The following is a 26,568-nucleotide window of genomic DNA, read 5'->3' on the forward strand; positions in this document are numbered from 1 at the left end:
TAGGAAGTAATAAGTAGATGATGGGTTGCTAGAGTGATAGAAACTTAAACCCTAGTTTATGAGTTGCATCGTAAGGGGCTGATTTGGATCCATATGTCTCATGCTGTGGTTAGGTTTACCCTAATACTTCTTTTGTAGTTGCGGATGCTTGCAATAGGAGTTAATCATAAATGGGATGCTTGTCCAAGTAAGGACAGCACCCAAGCACCGGTCCACCCACATACCAAATTATAAAGTACCGAACGAGAATCATATGAGCGTGATGAAAACTAGCTTGACGATAATTCCCATGTTTTCCTTCATATAAGAAATTGTCCAGGCTTGTCCTTTGCTAAAAAAAGGATTGGGCCATCTTTCTGTATCTCATTTACTTTCATTGCTTGTTACTCGTTACAAATTACCTTATCACAAAACTGTCTATTACCGATAATTTCAGTGCTTGCAGAGAATACCTTGCTGAAAACCGCTTATCATTTCCTTCTGCTCCTCGTTGGGTTCGACACTCTTACTTATCAAAAGGACTACGATAGATCCCCTATACTTGTGGGTCATCAAGACTCTTTTCTGGCGCCGTTGACGGGGAGTGAAGCGCCTTTGGTAGGTGTAATTTGGTAAGGAAAAATTTATATAGTGTGCTGAAATTTACTATCACTTGTTACTATGGAAAGTAATTCTCTGAGGGGCTTGTTCGGGGTATCTTCACCCCGACCAGTAGAGCAAAGAGTTGCTCCTCAACCTACTGAACCTACTGAAAATGTTTACTTTGAAATTCCTTCGGGTATGATAGAGAAACTGCTAGCTAATCCTTTTGCAGGAGATGGAACATTGCATCCCGATTTACACTTAATCTATGTGGATGAAGTTTGTGGATTATTTAAGCTTGCAGGTATGCCCGAGGATGTTATCAAGAAGAAGGTCTTCCCTTTATCTTTGAAGGGAGATGCATTGACATGGTTTAGGCTATGTGATGATATGGGATCATGGAACTACAAACGATTGAAATTGGAATTTCATCAGAAGTTTTATCCTATGCATCTTGTTCATCGTGATCATAATTATATATATAATTTTTGGCCTCGCGAAGGAGAAAGCATCGCTCAAGCTTGGGGGAGGCTTAAGTCAATGTTATATTCATGCCCCAACCATGAGCTCTCAAGAGAAATGATTATTGAAATTTTTTATGCTCGGCTTTCTCTCAATAATCGCTCCATGCTCGATACTTCTTGTACTGGCTCTTTTATGATGAAGACTATTGAATTCAAATGGGATTTATTGGAAAGAATTAAATGCAACTCTGAAGATTGGGATCCCGACGAAGGTAAGGAGTCAGGTATAACACCTAAGTTTCATTGTGTTAAATCTTTTATGGATACCGATGTTTTCCGTGAATTTAGCACTAAATATGGACTTGACTCTGAGATAGTAGCTTCTTTCTGTGAATCATTTGCTACTCATGTTGATCTCCCTAAGGAGAAGTGGTTTAAATATAATCCTCCCATTGAAGTAAAAGTAGTAGCACCTATTAAAGTTGAAGAAAAGACTATCACTTATAATGATCCTATTGTTCCTACTGCTTATGTTGAGAAACCACCTTTCCCTGTTAGAATAAAGGATCATGCTAAAGCTTCAACTGTAGTCAACAAAAGTAATATTAGGACACACAAACCCCCTGAGCAAGTTAAAGTTGAACCTAAAATTGCTATGGTTAAAGATCTATTGGCTGATAATATCGATGGGCATGTTATTTACTTCTGTGATGAGACTGCTAGAATTGCTAAACCTGGTGCTAAAGATAAACATAGACATGTGGTAGGCATGCCTGTTATTTCTGTTAAAATAGGAGATCATTGTTATCATGACTTGTGCGATATGGGTGCTAGTGCTAGTGCAATACCTCATTCCTTATACAAATAAATTATGCATGATATTGCACCTGCTGAGATAGAAGAAATTGATATTACAATTATGCTTGCCAATAGAGATACTATTTCACCAATCGGGATTGTTAGAGATGTTGAAGTCTTGTGTGGGAAAGTTAAATATCCTGCTGATTTTCTTGTTCTTGGTTCCCGACAAGATAGCTTTTGTCCCATCATATTTGGTAGACCCTTCTTGAATACTATTAATGCTAGGATAGACTGCGAAAAGGATGTTGTTACTATTGGTTTAGGGGATATGTCTCATGAGTTTAATTTTGCTAAATTTTGTAGACAACCCCGTGATGTGGAATTGCCTAGTAAATATGAAATTATTGGTCCTACTTCTATTGCCGTGCCTCCTAGTGATCCTTTAGAACAATATTTGCTAGACCATGAAAATGATACGTTTATGAATGAAAGAAGGGAAATAGATGAAGTATTCTTTAAACAGGGGCTTATTCTGAAACACAACTTGCTTGTTGAAATTCTAGGGGATCCTCCTCCACCCAAGGGTGATCCCGTGTTTGAGCTTAAACCATTACCTGATACTCTTAAATATTCTTATCTTGATGAAAAGAAGATATATCCTGTTATTATTAGTGCTAACCTTTCAGAGAAGGAGGAAGAGAAATTATTGAAAACTCTGAAGAAGCACCGTGCTACTATTGGATATACTCTTGATGATCTTAAGGGCATTAGTCCTGTAAGTGCATCTAGTGCCACCCCTAGTTGGTTTTGGAGTATTGACGATGAATCTGGTTGAGGGACTAATGTGTTTGTGAGAATTGCAGGATAACACAGGTAGTAGTCCCTCATTGCTTCGGTTTACCAACCGGAGATGACCCCTAAAAATGTATGAAGACATTGAAGACAATGGTGGTATGTGAAGATATTCACATTGAAGACTATGACAAGAGAAGACATCGCGTGAAGACTATGGAGCACAAAGACTTAGTTGTTTCGTTGTTTCCTTTTCTTCTTTGTTGAGTCATAGGAACCACCGTACTGTTAAGTGGGGTCCCAGTGAACAAAGTCAGAGTGACTGAAGTGATGCTCAACCAAATCTTATGTCTTCAAGTGAAGACAATGAGAGCAAATCTTATCCAGAGTGGGATGAGTCAGCCTTACTTGTAGCCCAAGTCATGCTGCCGCGTGTGTTTGAAATCTGACCATTGGAACACGTGTCAGTTCCTTAGTGACCCAGGGTCATTTCGGACAAATCAGGTCGGGTTGCCTAGTGGCTATAAATAGCCCACCCCTACACCATAAAGTGGTGGCTGCTCAGAGTTAGTGCACGGCTTTTGTCGTTTGAGAGAAACCCACCTCCGAAGCTTTTGAGAGAGAGAAATCCTTGCAAGGACAAAGCCCAAACACCCAGAGCCAAAGAGTGTTAGGCATCACTGAAGTCTTTCTGTCCGCGTGACCTGAAGACTTGTTACACTTGAGGAGTGTGAATCCTCCAGCCGGTTAGGCGTCGCGTTCTGAGCATCCAAGAGTCATTGTGGATCGCCGGTGAACGAAGTCTGTGAAGGTTCGGAAGTCTACCTTGAAGACTTACCAGAGTGATTGGGCGAGGACTGGGTGTCCTTAGCTCAAGGGGAATAAGGTGAAGACACGGTCTTCTGAGTTAAATCTCAGCCTCCCTAACCAGACGTACAGTTGTCACGGCAACTGGAACTGGTCCAACAAATCCTTGTCCTCATCAAGTGACTGGTTCTATCCTCTCCCTCTCTTTATTTACAGTTTGTCTTCGTGAAGTCATTGCCTGCCTGTGTTACCTGTTTGACTTCACTGTGTGACTTCTATTGTTGATTGTCTTCATACTATCTTCCATCCTGATCTTTACTACCTAGTTGCTATTAGTCTTCGTGCTTTTACTTCATTGAATACTTGACTATGGCTTGCCTAGTGTAGTCTACCTTCTGCTGCATGTCAATAGGTTCATTTCTATTGTTTGTCTTCGAAACTCCCATGTTTTGAAGACGTTCATAAAAATCGCCTATTCACCCCCCCTCTAGTCGATAGCTAGCACTTTCAATTGGTATCAGAACAAGGTACTCCCTTGTTCCGTGTGATTCGGTTTAACCACCTGGAGTTTTAGCTATGTCGACTGTAGGAATAATCAAAGTCTCCGCTGTGTGCCCCGTCTTCGATGGAACTGAATATCCCTACTGGAAGAATAAGATGCGCATGCATCTTGAAGCCATTGATGTCGACCTCTGGTATGTCGTCAAGAATGGTGTTCCCAAGACTGGTGAAGGTGTCACCCCTGCTGATGTCAAGAAGTTCATTCAACTGGATTCTACTGCCAAGAACATCATCTGTGGCCATCTGACCAAAGGACAGTATGGCCGTGTGAGTGCTCTGGAAACGTCGAAGCTAGTCTGGGACTGGCTCTCCAAGGTCAACGATGGCATCTCAACCTAGAGAGATCAAAGGATCAGTGTTCTTCGCAACCTCTTCAACCGCTTCAAGAGAAACGACAATGAGAATGTCCAGCTCACGTTTGATCACCTCACTGACATCACAAATGAGCTTCGTGCTCTCGGCGCCACTGAGATCACCAAGCATGAAATCGTCAAGACACTCCTGAGATCACTTGACAGCTCATTCAACACCCTTGCCCTGATGATACAAGAACGCCCTGACTTCAAGACACTCGATCCGTCTGACATACTTGAGAGGCTCAACACACATGAGTTCTAGCTATCTGAGAAAAGAGATATCTATGGTCCAAACTACGGCCGAACTCACGCTTTGAAGGCAAAAGCTGTTTCCTCATCTGAAGAAGAATCTGACTGCAGTTCTTGTGATCCTGAAGACATGGAAAGGAGCTTGCTATGCTTGTGAAGAAGTTCCAGAAGTTCACTGAGAAGAAGGGCTTCAGAAAGTCTTCACGATCCAGCTCAAGAAATGATGAAGCTTCCACTCATGATTACAAGAAGAGAACATGTCACAAGTGCAAGAAACCTGGACACTACATCTCTGAGTGTCCATAGTGGGACAATGAGAACAACAAGAAGAAGAAGAGCAAGGAATATGATTCTGATGACAAGAAGAAGAAGAAGAAATCCTCAAACTCTTCTTCCAAGTCTTCGTCCAAGTCTTCATCACATAAGAAGAGCTCATCTGGCAAGGCTCGTGCTTTTGTTGGCAAGGAGATGGATTCAGAGGAGGAGTCTGCTTCTGAGGAGGCGGAGGTGGAGTCTGAGGAGGAGTCCGACCCTGGCGTTGCAAGTCTGGCTCTAGCTACAGCCTACGTTGCCAAGTCCATCTTCAACACTGAAGACAATGGCCCCGTCACCAATGCTGATGCTAATGACAAGGACGACTTTGCTCCTACCTACTGCTTCATGGCACGTGGTGCCAAGGTAAAATCACGCGATGCTTACTTTCAAACATCAAAGTGAAGATGACTCTGATTGTGAATCCAAACCCAGCTATAAAACACTTGCTAAAATTGCAACTGAACAACAGAAAGCTATGGAACACACTCAAAAACTGTTAGACAAAAGCGATGACCTGTTGGACGCGGAAATGACCCGATCTCAGTCCTTAATTGAAGACATAAAAAATCTTCATGTTAAGTACCAGGAACTTGAAAGTCGTCATGAAACGCTCTCAACTACTCATGAAAAGCTTTCCTATGATTATCTTCAAAGGAAGCAAGAGCTTGAGAAATTGAGAGCGGCTCATGAAGATCATCAAAAAGAGAATGAGTCACTTCGCGCTCAACAGATCAGTACCGCTCAGGAAGGATTTGAACCACCATGTCTAAAATTCCTTGAGCATGATAACGCTACTTCTGTTGTTGAATGTTGTACTGCTGCTACTTTTGCAATATCTTCAACTGTTGATGTGGTAACTAACCCCTCTGCTGAGGATGCCACCACTATTGCTGATGAAAATGCTAGGTTGAAGACATTGCTTGAAACAGGGATGTACAAAAGTCTCAAAGGGCATCAGACACTGTGCGATGTCCTCAAAAAGCAGATTCTGAACCGAAACCCTAGGAAAGAGGGTGTTGGGTTCGAGAGGAAAATGAATGTTGATGGTTCTTACTGGAAACCTGAGCAGTACCCCAAAACCACATGGGTGGCTGCAAAGGAACCTTCAGTGGATCCATCGACGTTATCTGGCTTCACTTGTGCTAACCCTATTATCATCGATGAATCCTTTGATGCAAACTACAAACTGTTTAAGAATCAGAATGGTGAAGTGTTTGCCAGGTATATTGGTACTAACTGCAGGAATGGACCACCTATGAAGAAGATCTGGGTTCCCAAAAATTGTCTTGAGAATCTTCCAGTGAATCTCATCATGACACCGCCTGGGAAGAAGACAAACCCCAGACCAAAGGCTTCATATGGTCCAAAGGCTTCATACAGACAGAGGACTCACCTGAGTCAGCCTAACACCAATGTTTTGCAGGGAAATCATACTCGAACTTATGAATATGAGCGTGTATCATCAAACCGCTATGTTCATAAGACTAAGAACTATTCTGCTTATTCATATGAGTACTATTCACCTTCTGCAAGGCTATTTGCTAGGGCTTCAAAGCCGAAGTTCTCAGATGCTGCACTTAGACTCATTGCTTCTAAGCCACCCCTGAAGATGTGGGTGGTTAAGAAGAATTAACTTTCTTTTGCAGGGAAAGGTCTCCAGCCGGAAATCAAAGGCGTCCGATGCTATTGCTGGGGACCTAAAACATCTTGTGGGGCGCAAGATAAAATGCCCAAATGGTCTCACTATGTATTTTGTTCCTGAATCGCTTGCCAATCATCCTATCAGTCCTAATCTTGATCTAAGCTTTGATAATCCTCTTGTGCGTCAAATGTTTATGCTTCACAATACTCTTGGTGAAGCATGTCCCCCTAACTGTACTGTAGGGTATGACACCTCATGCTTCAGAATGGATTATGGACAGCGGATGCACTAATCATATGACTGGTGATCGAAGTCTTCTCATGGACTCAACCTTACGTCCATCTGACAAGAGTCACATCACATTTGCTGACACTGGTAAAAGCAAGGTATTGGGTCTAGGTAGAGTTGCAATCTCAAAGGATCAGCACATGGATAAAGTGATGCTTGTTGAATCCCTTGGTTTCAACTTAATGTCTGTCTCAATGCTTTGCGATTTGAACATGATTGTGATATTTGGAAAATATCGTTGCCTTGTTCTAATGGAATCTGACAAGTCTCTAGTCTTTGAAGGGTATCAGAAAGATGATTTGTACATGGTAGATTTCTCAGTAGGACCACAGCTTGTCGTATGTCTTCTTGCAAAAGCTTCAGAATGCTGGCTCTGGCATCAGAGGCTAGGGCAAGCTGGGATGAGGAACTTGCATACGCTCGCAAAGAAGAAACACGTCATAGGCATCAAGGGCGTCAAGTTCAAGAAGGATCACTTATGTGGTGCCTGCGAAGCTGGAAAGATGACAAGGGCCAAGCATCCCTCGAAGATGACGACATCTCAACCCTTCGAGCTGCTACACATGGACCTATTTGGCCCTACTCACTACTCTACTCTCACTACTACTGCTTGTCTCTATGGTTTCATCATTGTTGATGATTATTCAAGATATACTTGGGTACACATAATCCTCTACAAGACTGAAGTGCAGGATGTATTCAGACGCTTCGCCAACCGTGCCATGAACAACTATGGCGTCAAGATCAAGCATATCAGAAGTGACAACGGCATAGAGTTCAAGAACACCGGCCTCGAACTTTACCTGGATACATTGGGCATCACTCATGAGTTCTCTGCACCATACACACCTCAGCAGAATGGCATCGTGGAGCGCAAGAACAGAACACTCATTGAGATGGCTCGGACGATGCTCGATGAATACAAGACTCCAAGAAAGTTCTGGCCTGAAGTTATTGATACTGCATGCCATGTCATCAACCGAGTTTATCTTCACAAGCTTCTGAAGAAGACATCCTATGAACTCCTGACTGGTAAGAAGCCAAATGTCAGTTACTTCAGAGTATTTGGTGCTAGGTGCTGGATCAAGGATCCACATCACACTTCAAAATTTGCACCGAAAGCACATGAAGGTTTTATACTTGGTTATGGAAAGGACTCGCACTCCTACAGAGTCTTCAACCTCTTTCACTATAAAGTGGTTGAAACTGTAGATGTGCGGTTCGATGAAACTAACGGCTCGCAAAGAGAGCACCTGCCAAATGTGCTAGATGAAGTTCCACCTAGTGAATCCATCAAGCTTATGGGAACTAGAGAAATCATACCGTCTGAAGCACAGCCTGAAGAGGAACTTATCATTTCTGCACCTAATCAACCTGAAGACAATGCTCAGCCTGAAGACAATCCTCCTAACGATGACAATGATCAGCAAGAGCAAAATCTTCGTCCAGTTCATCCTCGTGTTGCAAATGAAGTACAGATTGAGAAGATAATTGATAGCATCAATGCGCCTGGTCCACTCACTCGTTCGAGAGCAACACATCTAGCAAATTTCTGTGGGCACTTTGCATTTGTCTCAATATCTGAACCCAAGAAAGTTGCTGAAGCCTTCATGGAACCTGAATGGATTCAAGCTATGCAAGAAGAGCTTCAACAGTTCAAGCTGAACAATGTCTGGGAACTTGTCAAGCGTCCTGACCCTCGCAAGCACAACATAATAGGCACAAAATGGATATATCGCAACAAGCAAGATGAGCATGGTCAAGTCATCAGAAACAAGGCCCGTCTCATTGCTCAAGGATACACTCAAGTTGAAGGGATTGACTTCGATGAAACATTTGCTCCCGTGGCCAGGCTTGAAGCCATTCGCATACTGCTAGCCTACGCAAATCATCACAACATCCTTCAGTATCAAATGGATGTGAAGAGTGCTTTTCTCAACGGCAAGATTGAAGAATAAGTGTATGTTGCACAACCTCCTGGCTTTGAAGATCCAAAACATCCTGGCATGGTATACAAGCTTAACAAGGCACTGTATGGCCTCAAACAAGCCCCTCGCGCTTGGTATGATAGACTCAAAGACTTCCTGAAGAGCAAAGGCTTCAAACCTGGTTCGCTAGATCCTACACTCCTCACGAAGACATATGATGGTGAACTGTTTGTGTGCCAAATATATGTGGATGACATCATCTTCGGCTGCACCAACCAGAAATACAGTGATGAGTTTGGACACATGATGCAAGAGCAATATCAGATGTCCATGATGGGTGAGCTGAAGTTGTTCCTTGGTCTTCAAATTCGTCAGCAAAGCAATGGCATCTTCATATCTCAAGAGAAATATCTCAAAGATTGCCTGAAGAAGTTTGGAATGCAAGACTGCAAAGGTTACACGATGCCAATGCCAACCAAGAGTCATCTGGGTCCTTACGCCAATGGTAAAGAGTTCGATCAAAAGGTATACCGCTCCATGATTGGTTCTTTACTTTATTTATGTGCATCTAGGCCAGATATCATGCTTAGTGTTTGCATGTGTGCTTGATTCCAAGCGGCACCAAAGGAATCGCATCATTTAGCTGTGAAGCAAATTCTTCGATATTTGGCTTACACCCCAACATTAGGATTATGGTATCCAAAGGGCTCCGAATTTGATCTAGTTGGATTTTCGGATGCTGATTATGCTGGTGACAAGGTGGATCGCAAGTCTACATCAGGCACATGTCACTTTCTGGGACAATCACTTGTCTGTTGGTCTTCAAAGAAGCAGAACTGTGTATCTCTCTCCACTGCTGAATCTGAATACATTGCTGCTGGATCTTGCTGCGCTCAGCTTCTATGGATGAAGCAAACACTCAAGGACTATGGCATCCATCTGAAACAAGTACCACTCTATTGTGACAATGAAAGCGCCATCAAGATTGCCAACAATCCAGTTCAGCACTCGAAGACAAAACACATTGAAATACATCATCAGTTTCTCAGAGATCATGTTATGAAGGAATATATTGATATCATTCACGTCAACACTGAAGAGCAATTGGCTGATATCTTCACAAAGCCCTTGGATGAGAAAAGGTTTTGCAAGTTGCAGTGTGAGCTGAATATCTTGGAATCCTCAAATGTCCTGTGATCAGGCACACATCCTAACACTTATGCATGTTGATGATTTAGATGTGCAACGCACGAAGGAATGTATATCTTCAATCAATGAAGACTTACACTCTGAGTGTGAATACATTAATGCGGAATTTGACTTTGGAGCGCCACGATAATTGTGCGCCGTGTCTGGGTCTAATACTTCCTATACGGTGGGTAACGCCACCACCAAACTTTTGTTTGAAGTGTTTTTCTGTGGCGTTACTTTTGCAAAGTCTTCACATTCAATTTATCTTCAACATTGATTTGTCTTCAATGTTCATCTTCACATTGTTGATTTGGTCTTATTCTGATATATACATATATTAGTGTTCTGTCCTCTACAGCATCCACTTATAGCTATGTCTTCTTGTTTGAATCTTTTGAACTAAGTGAATGTGATCGGACCCTAACTTATCTATGCTTCCTACTCAAGTCTATCTATCCAAATCATATGCATTCTATTGAAACCGTCAAATGTCTTCTCTGCGTGCTTGTCAGCAGAAGATACAGAGACAAACATTAAATCTGTTTTAAATGCTCAATCCTTAGTGCCTGAAATCCGGAGAAGCCGGAACGACCACCCGATAGTCCAGGCGTGCGTGGGAACATGGAACAACTCCTAATGTGTTGCATGTTCGCCACGTGTCGCTCAGATGTGAACCGCCAGGGGCACCTGCTTAATTGCGCTGTGCCGTCCCTCTCCTTATAAATGCACATCACATCATGGTCAAAAAATCGTTCTTCCACCTCTCCACCTCGTCAAAACCCTAGCGCCACCGCTAGCTCTCGACGACGCCGGCGACGAAGCACTTAGTTGCCGCGACCTCACCGACGTCGTCCTCACGCCGGCAGTGGACATCGTCGTCTCCGCCGCCGCCGTAGGTGTCCTCCGTCGCCAAGTTAGGGAACGGAAGATCGAACTGCTCGGCCTCATCTTCTACTTCGTCTAGCAGTTCATCGTGTGGTAAATTAAAACTCTCTTTTTACCGTCTTTTTGATCCAATAGATTCATCCTTTCTTCCAAAAGTAGTTTCTGCCTCCAAAAATTTGGAGCTATCCTGTTCTGCATCTCATCATATGCCCAGTATGTTCACTTATGCTTCACACATAGTTAGATTCCTCACTTGTACCTATTCTTGGATTCGTACAAATCTGGAACCAACTCTCAACATATAAGTGAATGTCTTGGCGCTGTGAGGTCAATGTCTTCTAAACTGATTTATCTTCAAAATCTTCTGAGAATGCATATGACCTCTTTCCCTTCCCTCGCATCTCTAATGATGTCACAGGTACATGTCCGTGGGAGAATCCCTTGGTTCTCATAGTCTGCATTCATTTGCAGAATTCTTACAACATCATATCAACTCTCCCGAAGCTAGTTCCTGTCTGACCAGCAGACGGAAGCCTTTGACAGTTTTGAAGCCATTCAGTCTGAACTTCATGGCAACAGAAGTCAGCAAGGAAGGGAGGCAGACAGCGCGTGGGGGAACATCAAGAGATTTGCCGCCTGGCCTCTATGAGCTGTACAAGACAGATCCAGAAGAGGATTACAATCAGCGCAAAACTCGAATCCAATGGATTCGAAGATATTGGGCAGAGCAATGGTTCAAGTACAGGTTCGTGACCCAGGAATATGCTGAAAAGAATGCCATCAAGCAACCCTGGGGAGACATCTTGTACAAAAATCTTCCACCCAGGTCCAGATCTGAAGCAATTGATCAAGGTTTCTACCCTTGTATGGTCCGAGGACCACAGCCTACTGATGCCGACCCATCGTCTCTGCTATGGTGTCGTGAAGACAATCTGTTCAAGCGCAACTTCCAGTTTGCCAAGAACTCGGCCAAAGAAAACAAGAAGTCGCGAGGCTTAGACTTCAACCCCGACCCCTCTGCTCCTCATGCCAATGGCACACGTGAGGCTGAACCCAATATTGTTGGGCCCTTCTACAACCTAGAGGGTCTCATCACTCATGATGTAGGGTGGAACCCTAGATGGCCGATCTTTCATGAAAGGAGCGGATCCCTACGAAGAACGTGATGAACACGAGGGGAAACACGAGGGAAGCACGAGGGGAACACGAGAGAAATCACTCAACCAACAAGAGTAGATCAACATGCGCTAGATCGATGAACACAAAGGTAAGATACAAGATCCAAAGTCAACAACGGACGATACAAACGGTAACCGATTCTTCTCCGTGAGGAGGTCTTGAATCCACGAGGGGATCTTCCCGTGAGGGGTCTTGAATCCAAGGTGGATCTTCTCCGTAGAGGGGCCACGGTCTCTCTCGTGGAGTAGATCCGATATGGATGAGCAAAGCTCTATCTCTAAATGAGCTAATCCTTTGCTACCCTAACTAGGAGGAGGGGGAGTAGTATATATAGTCTAAGCCACGAAGGGGTAAGTGGGAAAGAGAGATACATGGGCCTCTGGCCCGTGGCTGCGCGCAGGCAGGCGCCGGATGTCCGGGCTGGGGGGCCGGATGTCCGGGGCTCGGGCCGGATGTCCGGGCTGAAGTGGCCAAACTTCGGGTGCCTTCTGTTGTCGATGCCGGATTTCCGGGGGAAGGGCCGGATGTCCGGGCTTTGGCGAGGCGCCGGATGTCCGGCCGCTGATGGTACTTGGCGGCTGGGCGGCTGCTGTGGGTGAGGTTCCAGGGGCCGGATGTCCGGGGTCCTGGCCGGATGTCCGGGTCCTGGGAGCTGTCTCCGTCTTCTTCTTCCATCGTCGCTTCCATGCTTCTCTCGCGGATGGTGTAGTTGTTCCTTGGCGCTTGCACTCCTCCTCGTCGTCCGTAGTGTTCCGACAATACCTATGCATGCACACGAGTGGAGTGTCAAGTAGTATACCATCCTCGAAGGTGTCAAGTGAGCACGTGTAAAGGAGATGATTCACCTTTGTGTATGTGAAGTAGATGTCGCACGTGTCACTTGCCAAACGAACTCTTGACATGGTGATGTCCATAGGATGCTCCGCATCATCTCCCCTCCCTTGGGAAAGATCCGACCTCGGATCGAAAACCAAATCACCATGGAAAAGAGATGGCTTCGCCGTGTAGAAGTGGACGTTCACCAAGTACGTGTCATCTTGAAGCTCGAAATGGGCACTCTCCAATGTCGCACCGTCTTGTGATTCCTTGAAAAGGAGTAAGGACAACAAACACTTGGAAAAACAAATGTGGTTAGCGTTAGTGCAAAACCAAGCATTCAAGAGGTGATTCACCAAACAAGTGTCGTCATCATGCAAAGCATATGGTGTGACAAAGGATTGAGACATGGCATGTAAGTATATCAATCGAGCACAAGCAAAGATATCATGGGGGCAAGCATGTAAATTGGAGGTAGGGATGCAAATATGTGTGTCAAGAGAATAAGCATCTACCTCAGGTTCATAGCAAGCATGGGCAAAGCGCTCAATGAAAGGTCTATGGTAGGCATAGGAATCATTCACGACACCTAAGAAGATGAGATGTCTAAACACATGGGTTAAGTGCAAGACAATCCAAGCATAATGTGCATAGGGTGTAGTGAACATAGTGTGGCACTCAACACAATAGAAAGAGCAATTGTTCATCATGTGTGAGGCAATCAAGTCAATCATGTGACAAGCAATGGGACATGGCATATGTGAAGGGATGACATTGTTGCAACCAAACATATGAGAGGAGCAAGTAATCCAAGAATTGGATGCAACACACAAGGCATATATATCATGATGCATGGGACGGTGAAAATGACAAGTCGAAGCAAGATCTCTATCAAGTGTGCAATCAAGTGGTCCAAGATGAACAATAAGTCTCATGGTGCAAGCAACACAAGTAGTATGATCCGCAATATCCATGCTCAAGAAAGATATCACCTTGATGGCGTGTTCTTGTGCATTCTTCACAATGCCGAAGTGGTAGGAAAGGTGGCGCAGAAACGAGTCGTGGTCGAATGTATGAGGCTCGCTCTCAAGAGCTCGAATGGTCAACTCACGTGAAGCGGAAGTCGACACAAAGTCCAAGTATCCTACACATGCACACAACAAAACAAAGAACGTATACGCATGGTAGATAAACACATCATCCATCATGATGGTTTTCTTCTCTTGCACAAAGCCATGAGAAACACAAGTGCATGAATAATATGATGCAATAATGGCTATATTCATGGCACGAGGAATATGGTGCAAAGAGGTAAGGCAAGCATGCTTCACAAGAAATATGTCAAAATCTCCAAATATATGTGAGAATGCTATGGGGGCAAACTCATTATCAAGACTAAGGGCATTGTTGCACTCAATACATGTCAAATCATCTATCATGATAGAGGCAATGTATGGAGAGATATGACAAGAAGCAATAACAATCATGTGCAAAGCATGTAGGTGGTTGTCATCAACCGAATGAAATGAGCAAGTATCAATCATTGGTGATGCAACAAGGCAAGCAATAGTAATCAAGTCGTGCAAACTAGTGGAGCGAAGATGCAACACACTAGAGGGAATCATGGCAATCATGTCATGTGAGTAAAGAATAGGCATAGGCAATGTACATGACATATCGCAAGCACGAACACAAATCAAGATCATAGTATCATCATAGGCATGGGGCACAAAGCAATCATGGCAATAACAAACAATATCTCCACCACGCTTGCAAATACACATACAAGTACTAGAATCAATCATCATGTGTAATGCAAAGCATGGGTCACAAATGCATGGCAAAGGCATAGTAATGGGCATATCATGCAAAGTGAACATGGCAAGATGGGCAAAGGATATATAATGGACAACAACCCATAACCATGTGAGGGCCATGTAAAAGAAATGCGCGAAGTGTTTGCGCGAAGTGAGCGGTGGGAAAGGCAATCCATGGGATCCCAAGTCATCATTGCTCTCTAGAGCTCGTTTTGTCAACTCGTGGGATTGCGAGGTTGACAAGTATTCATGGGTACCTACACAAAAGAGACACAATCCAAAGAAATTGTGCGCGTGGTAAATGTACACATCATCCATCATGATGTGTATGTGCAAGTGAGTGTTAGCACAAGATAAGCATCGCTCAAAGAAATTTGATGCATGGTATAAGAACATGTCATCCATCATGAAAGAATAGTTGTTATGTCTGACACGATGGGGATGCAAATTGAGCATACTAGTATATGTCACAACAATATCACTATGATTCATGGGGAGCATATTGTGCACATAATTATTGGGATCATGCAATGGATAGGATGGATCACAATCTCCTAAAATGTATGAGGAAACTATGGGGGTCCCCTCATGAGCAATATTGTAATCATATGGAGAAAATGGACAACATCCACAACAATGCATATCCGAAGCTAGGTGGTCATGGCATGGCATATGAGATAAATGATGCAAAGGGAGCATGTCAATATCATCACAAGAAAAACAAATGCCAATAACCATGGGCTTGTCATCTATGCCATATGTGCAAATTGGGTTAATTTTAATGGCATATGCATAGTCACTACGAAGAGATTGCAAATATGACATATGATTGATCTCATGCATAGCATATGACAAGTCAAGCGGATTGTCAAACATGATGTGACCTAAAGAATTGTCACAAGAAATCCTATGTAACATGGCATCACAACTAATAGACTCCACATGGCAATCATCATACTCATCATAAATGGGTAAATCATCCCATGGGGAAATCTCACTAGCATGAAGCAAGGTAATAGGTGGATCAACATCATGCAAGCAATCAATGTCAAGAATGTCCACTAGTGGGACTAGAGCATCACCGTCACCTATGTTACCTTTGTCATTCCAATCAAGTGGTGTAGGTGAGGTGGGAAAGACCAAATGGTGGTCATCTTCATCTTGATGGAACCATGTGGGGGTGCATCATATTCCACCATGGCCATCGTCATGTCCATAGGAAGGACGAAGTCGTCGTGAATCGGCGCGTCATCATAAATGAGACCTAGCACCAAATGAGAAGACACAATAGAGGTAGAGGTTAAGTCGTTAGAAATCGAAGTGGCCTCACTCTCTCTATGTGGTGGTTCACTCACTCCCTCAAAGTAGGTGCACTCAATCGCACGTATGGTGGAGTCACTCATCTCACTCAAGTGGTGGGGGTTGTGGCTCTCCTCACATGGGAATTGGGGCAACACATCGGATATGGGGCTAGTGGTGAAGTCACTCTCACTCTCAATATGGTGGCACAAGTCACTCAAGTCATCATACGTCGCCGTGGTCGAAGTGAAATACTCAACCATCTCATCGCCGTCGCCGTGGATGAAGGCCGAAGATGGCACATCATCACTCTCGCCTCCTAAGATGGAAGCATCATCCTTGCTCGTCACCATGTCGCTTGCCTCAAAAGCTTGGTCCTTGAAGGTCTCCGTAGTCGTACTCGTCGCCGCACCATCTTGAAAAAGAGTCGTGGAGGACTCGGCATCATCAATGCCACAAAGAGGGATGGCGGTGAAGTCGAACTTGGGAGCATCGTCTTGGAGCTCGTCGGGCTTGGACATCTTGGTGGTACTAGCCTCATGCTCGTCGTCTTTGAGCTTGGTCTTCGAGAAGTGTGCTTGGGGTGGAGAAGCCTTGGCCTTCATGAGTTCTTGTTCCGCCTTGAGAGCACCAATGTAGTTGTCGTCGAGGGACTTGTAGTTCTCGAGGAAGATAGTCTTGGAGATGGCATTGTTCAATCCCATCATGAAGTGGAACTTCATTGACATGGGGTCGTCCACGCCGGCTCGTCGCAAGGCAATCTTCATCTCCTTGAAGTACGCGTCGATGGACTTGGATCCTTGGTTGGTGTTCTCCAATTGGCGTAGAAGTTGTTCCGTGTAGGTTGGAGGCACAAACTCTCGCCGCAAAGCTTTCTTCGTCTTGGGCCAACTCATGTCGTAGGTTTCCGAAGGTGTGTGAAGCCACCATGTCGAGGCGTAGTCGTGGAAGTTTCTTGTGGCGCACTTCACTTGATCTTCGGGAGGAACTTGATGTAGCTTGAGGTAGTCGTCCATTAGGTGCTCCCACTCGAGATACTCCTCGGGTTCTTGAGTCCCATAGAAAGGAATCGCATGGTCGGTGTCGAGGTCGTAGTAGCTCGTGGAAGTCGCGGACTTGAGCTTGGGGAGCTTCTCTTGAGCGTAGTCTTGAGGTGCTTGTTGGCGAAGATGCCGTATATCCGTAGGCGAAGATGCCTTGAAGTCGCTTGGCGAAGATGCCAAGGGAGATGGTGAAGTCGTTGAGCGGTTGTTGGTGTAGAGCTCTTGACCTTCACGTTCTTGGTGGTGATGGTGTCGATGCCGATGTGACCTTGCCGGAGATGGTAGCTCGGAGGCATGTGCTCTTGAGCGTCTTCTCGAAGATGAGGAAGATCGCTTGTATGACTTGATGAGGGATTGGATCTCCTCCATTTGAGCTTGCATCTTGGCGTCGAAGTTGTTGTTCGTGGCATCGAACTTGTCGTTGTTGTGGTAGACCGAAGGTGAAATACCTTGCCTATCCATCACAAGACTCGAGCAAATATTAGTGGGAGAAAGAGAAGAACGATACCAAATGTACCTTGACCGATGTTGAAGATGGATCAATGATCACTCAATGTGTAACAAGGAAATAGCACAATTGGTACCAATTCTTGTCGGTTTCTCACACCTACACAAGTAAGGCTTATAGTGGAGCTCGGTGAGGATAGTGGCACAAAAAATTTGATGCAAAATGTTAGCAAGAGTCAATAATGTTGAAAAAGATTCACAAATTCGCAAGTGAAACAAGTAGACCAATAGCAAAGAATGGCACACGGAAACACACACACGGATAGATAAATGGGGTCGTGCAACCAAGGAATGAGCACAAAATGTGGAGTCCACGGAAAACGCTCGTGTTGCACAACTCAAGAGAGACGCTAGCACGATTGCTCAATAGGCGGATACGACACTTGTGCACAACCTATGATATGCAAAATGGATAAACTTCTATCCCAAGTATGCTATGTATGTATGGTTCCCGGTGTTTCTCTCAAGATGATCCAAGATGATCGGATATGACAATCTTATATGCAATGTGGTATGATGCTATGGCACTTGCTTACAAGCTTCTTTGCTCTTCTCTTTTGCTTAAAAGCTTATTCTTTTTTTGTATGTATGGCCACTTTGCAAAATGCACAAACCAAGATAGCAATAGCGTGTATGCGGGAACAAACTTGAGGCACACGAGATGATATGATACCAATATGATATGGTATGTATGCAATGGAAGTTGTAGACCACTAATGTGCACAAGTAACGTTGCCGGCAATACTCGAATGGCTAGTCTCGATAGGCAAGTGACGCAAAATGGGCTAGGGGTTATCAATGCAATTGCAAGGGGAATATACAATGGTGTCGTCGAGGTTACCGTCCTTGGCGATGATGAGTGGCGGTGTTCTTGATGTAGATATCAAGATGATGGAGACTCGTCCCTAAGTAGCCGAAACACCTTAGGAAACGGAAAAACCACAACTCAAAATCTCAAGGACAAAAGTCAAACGGTGGTAGTTTAAGCGGTGGTGGTTTTGCGGAAGCTCAATGGGGTTGCGAAAATGCAATGCGGAAGTCGAGGGTAAGGTGGATGGACTATACACGGTGTCGGAGTTCGAAACATGGTCCCTAAGTAGCCGAAACACCTTAGGAGGCACAACTCACAACACAAACAAAATTTGGTTAAGTTGGGTTGGTGGAAGTGTATGGTGGGTATGCCTATGTGGAAGTTATGGTGGCGGTTGATGAAGAAGCAATCATCCCTAAGTAGCCGAAACACCTTAGGAGACTCGAATCACAACTCAAACAACCACAAATGCAAACGGGAACAAAATTGGTTATGTTGCGGAAGTCGGTGGTGGCTATGCGGAAGTGGTGGTGGTATGCGGAAGTGTATGTGGGCACCGGGACAAAATTTGGTGAGAGTTAGGCGGAAAACGGAGTGGAGGATGGAAGTGATGCTGCCAGGGGCCGAATGTCTGGGCTGATGGCCGGATGTCCGGGCCAGGCCGGATGTCCGGGCTCGGGATCCGTGGATGAACACCGCGTGGAGAGGTCAAATCCGGGGCAAAATTCGGAAGATTTTGTGGGTGGAAATTGGGGAAAAGATGGGGAAAAGCTAGATCTACCTGCAACACACGAAATCCGCGGATCAAATCCAACAAAACTTCATCACACCAACAAATCACAAAAAAAAAAATTGGGGCAATTTTCGGGTTAGGACGAAAAACAACAAAATCAAGCTAGAAAACAAAGAGAGGGGGCTCCGAAATCGTGATCAACGTGGCTCATGATACCAAGATGATATCATGAGACAAGCTGGCTCTGATCCAAGATGATGTAGGGTGGAACCCTAGATGGCCGATCTTTCACGAAAGGAGCGGATCCCTACGAAGAACGTGATGAACACGAGGGGAAACACGAGGGAAACATGAGGGGAACACGAGAGAAATCACTCAACCAACAAGAGTAGATCACACATGCGCTAGATCGATGAACACAAAGGTAAGATACAAGATCCAAAGTCAACAACGGACGATACAAACGGTAACCGATTCTTCTCCGTGAGGAGGTCTTGAATCCACGAGGGGATCTTCCCGTGAGGGGTCTTGAATCCAAGGTGGATCTTCTCCGTAGAGGGGCCGCGGTCTCTCTTGTGGAGTAGATCCGATATGGATGAGCAAAGCTCTATCTCTAAATGAGCTAATCCTTTGCTACCCTAACTAGGAGGAGGGGAGTAGTATATATAGTCTAAGCCACGAAGGGGTAAGTGGGAAAGAGAGATACATGGGCCTCTGGCCCGTGGCTGCGCGCAGGCAGGCGCCGGATGTCCGGGCTGGGGGCCGGATGTCCGGGGCTTCGCGAGGCGCCGGATGTCCGGGGCTCGGGCCGGATGTCCGGGCTGAAGTGGCCAAACTTCGGGTGCCTTCTGTTGTCGATGCCGGATGTCCGGGCTTTGGCGAGGCGCCGGATGTCCGGGGGGGCGCCGGATGTCCGGCCGCTGATGGTACTTGGCGGCTGGGCGGCTGCTGTGGGTGAGGTTCCAGGGGCCGGATGTCCGGGGTCCTGGCCGGATGTCCGGGTCCTGGGAGCTGTCTCCGTCTTCTTCTTCCATCGTCGCTTCCATGCTTCTCTCGCGGATGGTGTAGTTGTTCCTTGGCGCTTGCACTCCTCCTCGTCGTCCGTAGTGTTCCGACAATACCTATGCATGCACACGAGTGGAGTGTCAAGTAGTATACCATCCTCGAAGGTGTCAAGTGAGCACGTGTAAAGGAGATGATTCACCTTTGTGTATATGAAGTAGATGTCGCACGTGTCACTTGCCAAACGAACTCTTGACATGGTGATGTCCATAGGATGCTCCGCATCAACTCACATTATGGTTCAAGGGATAGTCGTGGATCACTCTGCAGATGACACTGATTCTGACGAAGCGCCTGCACCACCGAAGCCTAAGAAGCTGAAGAAACCCAAGGCTTCGAAGCCTTCCACTGCTCCAAGTGCTTCGCGAGCAAAGCCTCTGGCCACTGCTCCTCCTGCACCTAGTGTGCATTCTGAAGATCTCTCACGCATCTCCAAGTCCGAGAAGGAGAAGAAGAAGCCCATGCACACTCCTGGTCCAGCACTGACCCCTGCTGCTATTCTAAGAAATGAGAACGACGCCATTGATCTGTCGAGTGACGACGATCTAGATGATGATGCTCTTGAGCTGCTGATAAAGAGCAAGCAAGAGGCGGAAATCTTCAATGATTTGCCTCTCTTTGACGTGGAAGTGTTGAACAATTTCATTGATGAGTGGTTTGACACCCCCATCTCAGTTTTGATGATCTGCAACTCCCCATTGGCCTCAGCGTCTCCTTCCATGGAGCCATTGCTCCTGAGCTGGCTCTTGCTCAGAAAATCATTGAACTGAAGCACAAAATTGACTATGAGAAGGCTCAGTTCAAGAAGCATATGGCCCAGCTCAGTGTGACAGACGTCCAAAATTTCAAGACAATGATGCATGAGCTCAAGGAAGCGTTTCACAAGAAACGTGATGAAGCCAAAGGTTCTTGTGAGCGCATGAAGCACTTGGCTGCCAAATGTGTTCAAGCCTACAACGAAGCTGAGAAGCGCAAGGCACTTGGGCGTCCTGGCATCGACCCCAAGATGGCTGCCAAGAAAAAGAAGCCAACGGTGGCCCCAGCTGAAGCACCCAGGCGGGACGAACCTCGCATTGTCTTCCCCGCCAGTATGACAGGCGTGAAGCCTAAGGTCCCCACAGTGGCTTCGGAGCTTAAGAAAACAAGGGCAGCTGAAGCCAAAGCCAGAAAGCGCAAGACCAAGAACACCACTGACGAGGCTCCACCTGCCAAGAAACGTAAAACCAAGAAGAAAGATCGGGCAGCTTCCACAGAGCCCCTTGTCGTCGAGCCAATTTCTGTTGCTCATCCTGCCTCTGCACAACAAGAGCGTCATTTGATAGTTCATGAGCCTGCTTCCCCAGAGGCTCCTGAAGCTGAAGACATTCCAGCTGTCAACCCTAACGCAGCTGAAGACATTGGTCCCCAAGACAATGTAGAAGATGATGAAGTCCTTCCTCAGATCGAGCACAATGTGGTATCATCGCCTGTTCTCACGAACAGCGAACTCATCAGCATTGGTCGTCCTTTGACACCAATCACTCAAGATGATTCATGGGCTGATCACCCTCAAGACTCCCCCCGTCAAGCAGAAACACCAACTACTCCGCCAACTCAAGTCACCACTCCGGTGCTTGAAGATGATGACTTTAAGGCCCAACCTACTCCATCTCCACAAGCGTCGCCAGCATTCCGCAGGCTTCGCAAAGGTCCAAGGCCACAAGTCACACTTTCGAGTGTTCCGGAAGGAGAAGAGCACCATTCTGTGTCACGCCAAGTTTTTCCTGAGGCCTCTCCTACTGCGAACATCTCCGAGTCTGAAGCCAAAGCGGCTGAAGACATTCCGGCTGCATCAGCCGATGAACAAGAAGAGCCCAGAGATGAAGAAGAACGTGCTGCTACACCCCCAACCAACCCTGAAGTTGTTCTCGAGGAGAACGTGTCCGACCCTCCAGCTACTCGAGTGGAGGTTGATAACATTGGGGCGACCACCAACACCCATACTGAAGCCAATGACGTTGTCATGGCTGAAGCTACTATGGCGCCTGAAGTTAATGTGGTGCCAGAAGTGATTGCACCTGAAGCCACTGCTGCTCCTGATGCAAATCTACAGCCTGAAGTCAATACCACTGCCACTGCCACTGCTCCTGTACCGCCTCCACGGCTACACACCATCGAGCAAGCATATGATCATGGTCAGCTGGTTACTGTCAGATGGCCCATTCTCGTTCCTCCACTTGCTGCTGGTCCGCAATTTGACTATCATATCGAGCACAGGCCTCAGGTCCAGAAGCCGAAGCCAAGGTTGCCCAGGTTTCCAGGTACAGCAACTTCACCAGGGTCGTTCAATGCAAATGGCTTCATTGCGCACAACACTTTCTTTGATAGTGCCAAGAACCCCTATTCCAAGCCAAGGATTTCATCTAATCGGTTCTGGAGCTATCAGCAGCGCAGTTACTACTCTTGTGTTCTGTATGACCAAGGGCGCATCTTTCCACATATGCGTCTAGATTGTGAAGCCATTGCTGGACTGCCCTGCCTTGAAGAAGCCCTTGACTGCTTCCGTGATGCTAGTCTTCTAAACTTTGTCACAGATAAGGAGCATTGGAATGAAGAGCTTCTGCTACAATTTTATTCTACCCTTCACATTCGCGGCTACAACAGGGATCTGAAGACTTGGGTTGTAGCGACCAGACCTCAAACAGTCTAGTCTCTGTGCATCAGTGTCATCCCTGGATCGGTAATGCTGACACGCACAGTACTTTGAAGGATTTATAACAGAGTAGCAATCACACACTTATTACAATGAATAGTTCAAGAGAACTCAATACAATAAATATGGCTTAAGGCCATCTAAAACACGATAACAGCGGAAGGCTTGGAAGATAAAGTGAGTCCATCAACTCCAACGGCATCACTGAGTATAAGACCACGACCTAAGGCTCCTTACTGTCCTCTGAAAAGTCTGCAACATGATACGTTGCAGCCCGAAAACGGGTCAGCACATGGAATATGCTGGAAAAGTAACACATAGAGAGTAATGAACAGAATAATGCTATCACTACATGCATATTTGGCTGGTGGAAAGCTCTATGGTTACAGTTTTGCGAAAAGCCAATTTTTCCCTACCACAAAGGAATAAGTTTTATTTAACTATCATGGTGGTTGTTAAACATTGAGAAGGTACCTCCAACTCAATCCCAATTAAGAACGTGATTAACCCAATCAAATTAAATTAAGTAACATGATGATGAGATTCACATGATAATCCAAGAACTAGATACTCAGGATGTCCATAACCTGGGACACGACTAATCATGATTAGTTTGTACACTCTGCAGAGGTTTGTGCACTTTTCCCCACAAGACTCGATCGCCTCCGCTTGATTTCTCGCACTACATGGTGTTTGAGAAACGGATGACCGAGACACAGTCTTTCAGAAACACTACTCTTTACTCCGGGTGGACAGTTACACCTACTTTCCCCTACATCTGCTAGCCCACCTCTTCAAGAGGTCATGTAACCCACTCAACAATGCTAGAGCCCATAATAGCTTGTGGCTGCACACGGAAGTTTCTAGCATGAATAATCTCATGATCCCTTTGAGTCTGGGTGGCGGTCCATAGGATGATCACACGGGTACTCCGGGATATCCAAAAATACAGGCAACACTGGTTTCTCCAGGTGCCTCAATCCACCCAGATGTAAATTAAAGTAACCACCATAAGTTGAACCATAAATTAATAATCTCACATCTGTCATGAAGAATTCACTCAAACCCAATCCAAGTCTATGAGCATAGCATAGCAATATAAGAAAACGTAGAAGTAACTCCCAAAGGTTTGATAGTAAACAGGACAATAGGTACTACCTCATCTACTTTCCAAAACCCACATATTAATCAGATCCTAATCATGCAACTGTTTGAGGATTGATCTAATGCAATAAAACTGGGTGATGAAAAGTATGATCAAAGTGTTACTTGCCATGCTGATGATCCGTGAAACCTAGAGACTCGTAGTAGCACGCTTCGCACTCCGGGTACTCTATCGCAAACAAACAATACATACATAAGCAATCAAGCAAGGGTGCACGAAATAAAACTCAAAATAAGAGATCTAACCAGAAAGTTCAACTTAAGAACTCCGGTTTGCAAAAAGAATCAATTCAAACGAAGCAACGAAGGTCAAACGGCGAAAGAAACAAGCTTCGTTTACTAATCTGGATCTAAGTCGAATTTTACAGTAGCAAAAACTTGTCTGAGTTGGTTAAACGGAAAGAGAATTTCGAGACGAAACTCTAGGCGCTTGAATCACCTGAGTCCGATAAACGAGCGAAAAGTTATACTAAAATGAAAAACAGATCGGAAATCGCGATCAGGAATAATCGCGGAAAATCCGAGAAAAAGAAAAACTGACGAACAGGCTAACGATCGAACGTTCGCTGTCTGTAAAAAAACGAAAACCGTTCGTTAAAACGAACGAACGGGCGAGAGGACGAACGTTCGCTGTCTGTAAAAATAAACCGATCTAATATAAAAAACGCATCTCGATTTCGAAATAAAACCGAACGGTTTTTCGAGAAAAACCGGTGGCTACCTCGGTTCGCGTGACGGCGGCGGCGGCGAGCCGCTCCGGCGGGTGGCGGCGTCGGGCGAGAGGCGGCGGCGGACAGCGACGGGGCTCCGGCGGGTGGCGGGTCGGGCGGCGGGGCGACGCGGGCGGCGGGCGGCACGGGACGGCGTCGGCGGCGTGGGTTTCGGGGCGGCGGCGACTTGGGCTGAGGCGGGGTCGGGCCGCGGCTTTAAAGGCCGGCCGGGCTGAGGTGTCCGGGTCAGACACGGCCCGTAAGGCGGTTGACTTTTAAAAAATAATAATAATTCGTACGTGCAGAAAAGTAAGAAAATAAATACTAAACGAACTCCAAAAATCCCGAAATAAATTTTCCCCGTCCTCTAAAAATAAGCTGGACAAGATGAACATTTATTTGGGCCTAAAATGCAATTTTGAAAAACGCGTATTTTTCCTAATTCGAATAAAATCAAATAAAATCCAAATAAAATCAAATATTTGTTTTTAATATTTTTCCTCCAATATTTCATTATTTGTGGAGAAGTCATTTTATCCCCTCTCATAATTTAGATATGAAATATTTTCGGAGAGAAAAATAATTAAAATAAATGATCCTATTTTCAAAATTTGAGAAAACCCAAATATGAAAATAACGAAATCCCCAACTCTCTCCGTGGGTCCTTGAGTTGCGTGAAATTTCTAGGATCGCAAATCAAAGTGCAATAAAATATGATATGCATGATGATCTAATGTATAACATTGCAAATTGAAAATTTGGGATGTTATAAACCTACCCCCCTTAAGATGAATCTCGCCCTCGAGATTCGGGTTGGCTAGAAAATAGGTGAGAGTGGTCCTTCCGTAGATCTTCCTCTCGCTCCCAGGTGGCTTCATCTTCGGTATGGTGACTCCACTGAACTTTGCAAAACTTGATACCTTGCTGCGGGTGACTCGGCTGGCATACTCAAGAATCTTAATTGGTTTCTCCTCATAGGTCAAGTCACTATCCAGCTGAATCGCTTCCAATGGCACTGTATCTCTCAGTGGTGTCTCAGCCATCTCTGCGTGGCACTTCTTCAGCTGAGAAACATGGAACACATCGTGAACTCCCGACAATCCTTCGGGCAATTCCAACTTGTAAGCAACTTCCCCCATACGCTCCAAAACTTTGTATGGTCCTACAAAACGTGGCGCTAACTTTCCCTTAACTCCAAAGCGCTTTACTCCTCGAAGTGGTGATACTCGAAGATAAACTCTGTCTCCGACTTCGTAAACTGTCTCCTTGCGTTTAGAATCCGCATAACTCTTCTGCCTGGACTGGGCTACCTTGAGCCTATCGCGAATCAACTTCACTTTCTGTTCAGACTCTTTAATCAAATCTGGTCCAAACAACTGGCGGTCTCCAACTTCGTCCCACAACAACGGTGTCCTGCACCTCCTTCCGTACAGAGCTTCGAAAGGGGCCATCTTCAAACTGGATTGATAACTATTGTTGTAAGAGAACTCTGCATATGGCAAATTGTCGTCCCAACTAGATCCATAATCTAGCGCACAAGCTCTCAGCATGTCCTCCAAAATCTGATTGACTCTCTCGGTCTGTCTGTCTGTCTATGGATGAAAGGCTGTACTGAACTCTAGCCTGGTACCCAAAGTCTCGTGCAACTGATTCCAAAACTTTGAAGTAAACTGGGTTCCTCTATCTGATACAATGGTCCTCGGAACTCCATGCAGACATACGATCCTGGTCATGTATATCTTTGCCAACTTAGCACTTGTATAAGTGATCTTTACTGGGATGAAATGAGCTACCTTCGTCAAACGATCGACTACAACCCATATCGAGTCATAGCCTGAACGAGTCCTGGGCAATCCTGTGATAAAATCCATGCC

This window comes from Triticum aestivum, chromosome 7D (genome assembly GCF_018294505.1).
Source record: "Triticum aestivum cultivar Chinese Spring chromosome 7D, IWGSC CS RefSeq v2.1, whole genome shotgun sequence".
NCBI classification, from domain to species: Eukaryota; Viridiplantae; Streptophyta; class Magnoliopsida; order Poales; family Poaceae; genus Triticum; species Triticum aestivum.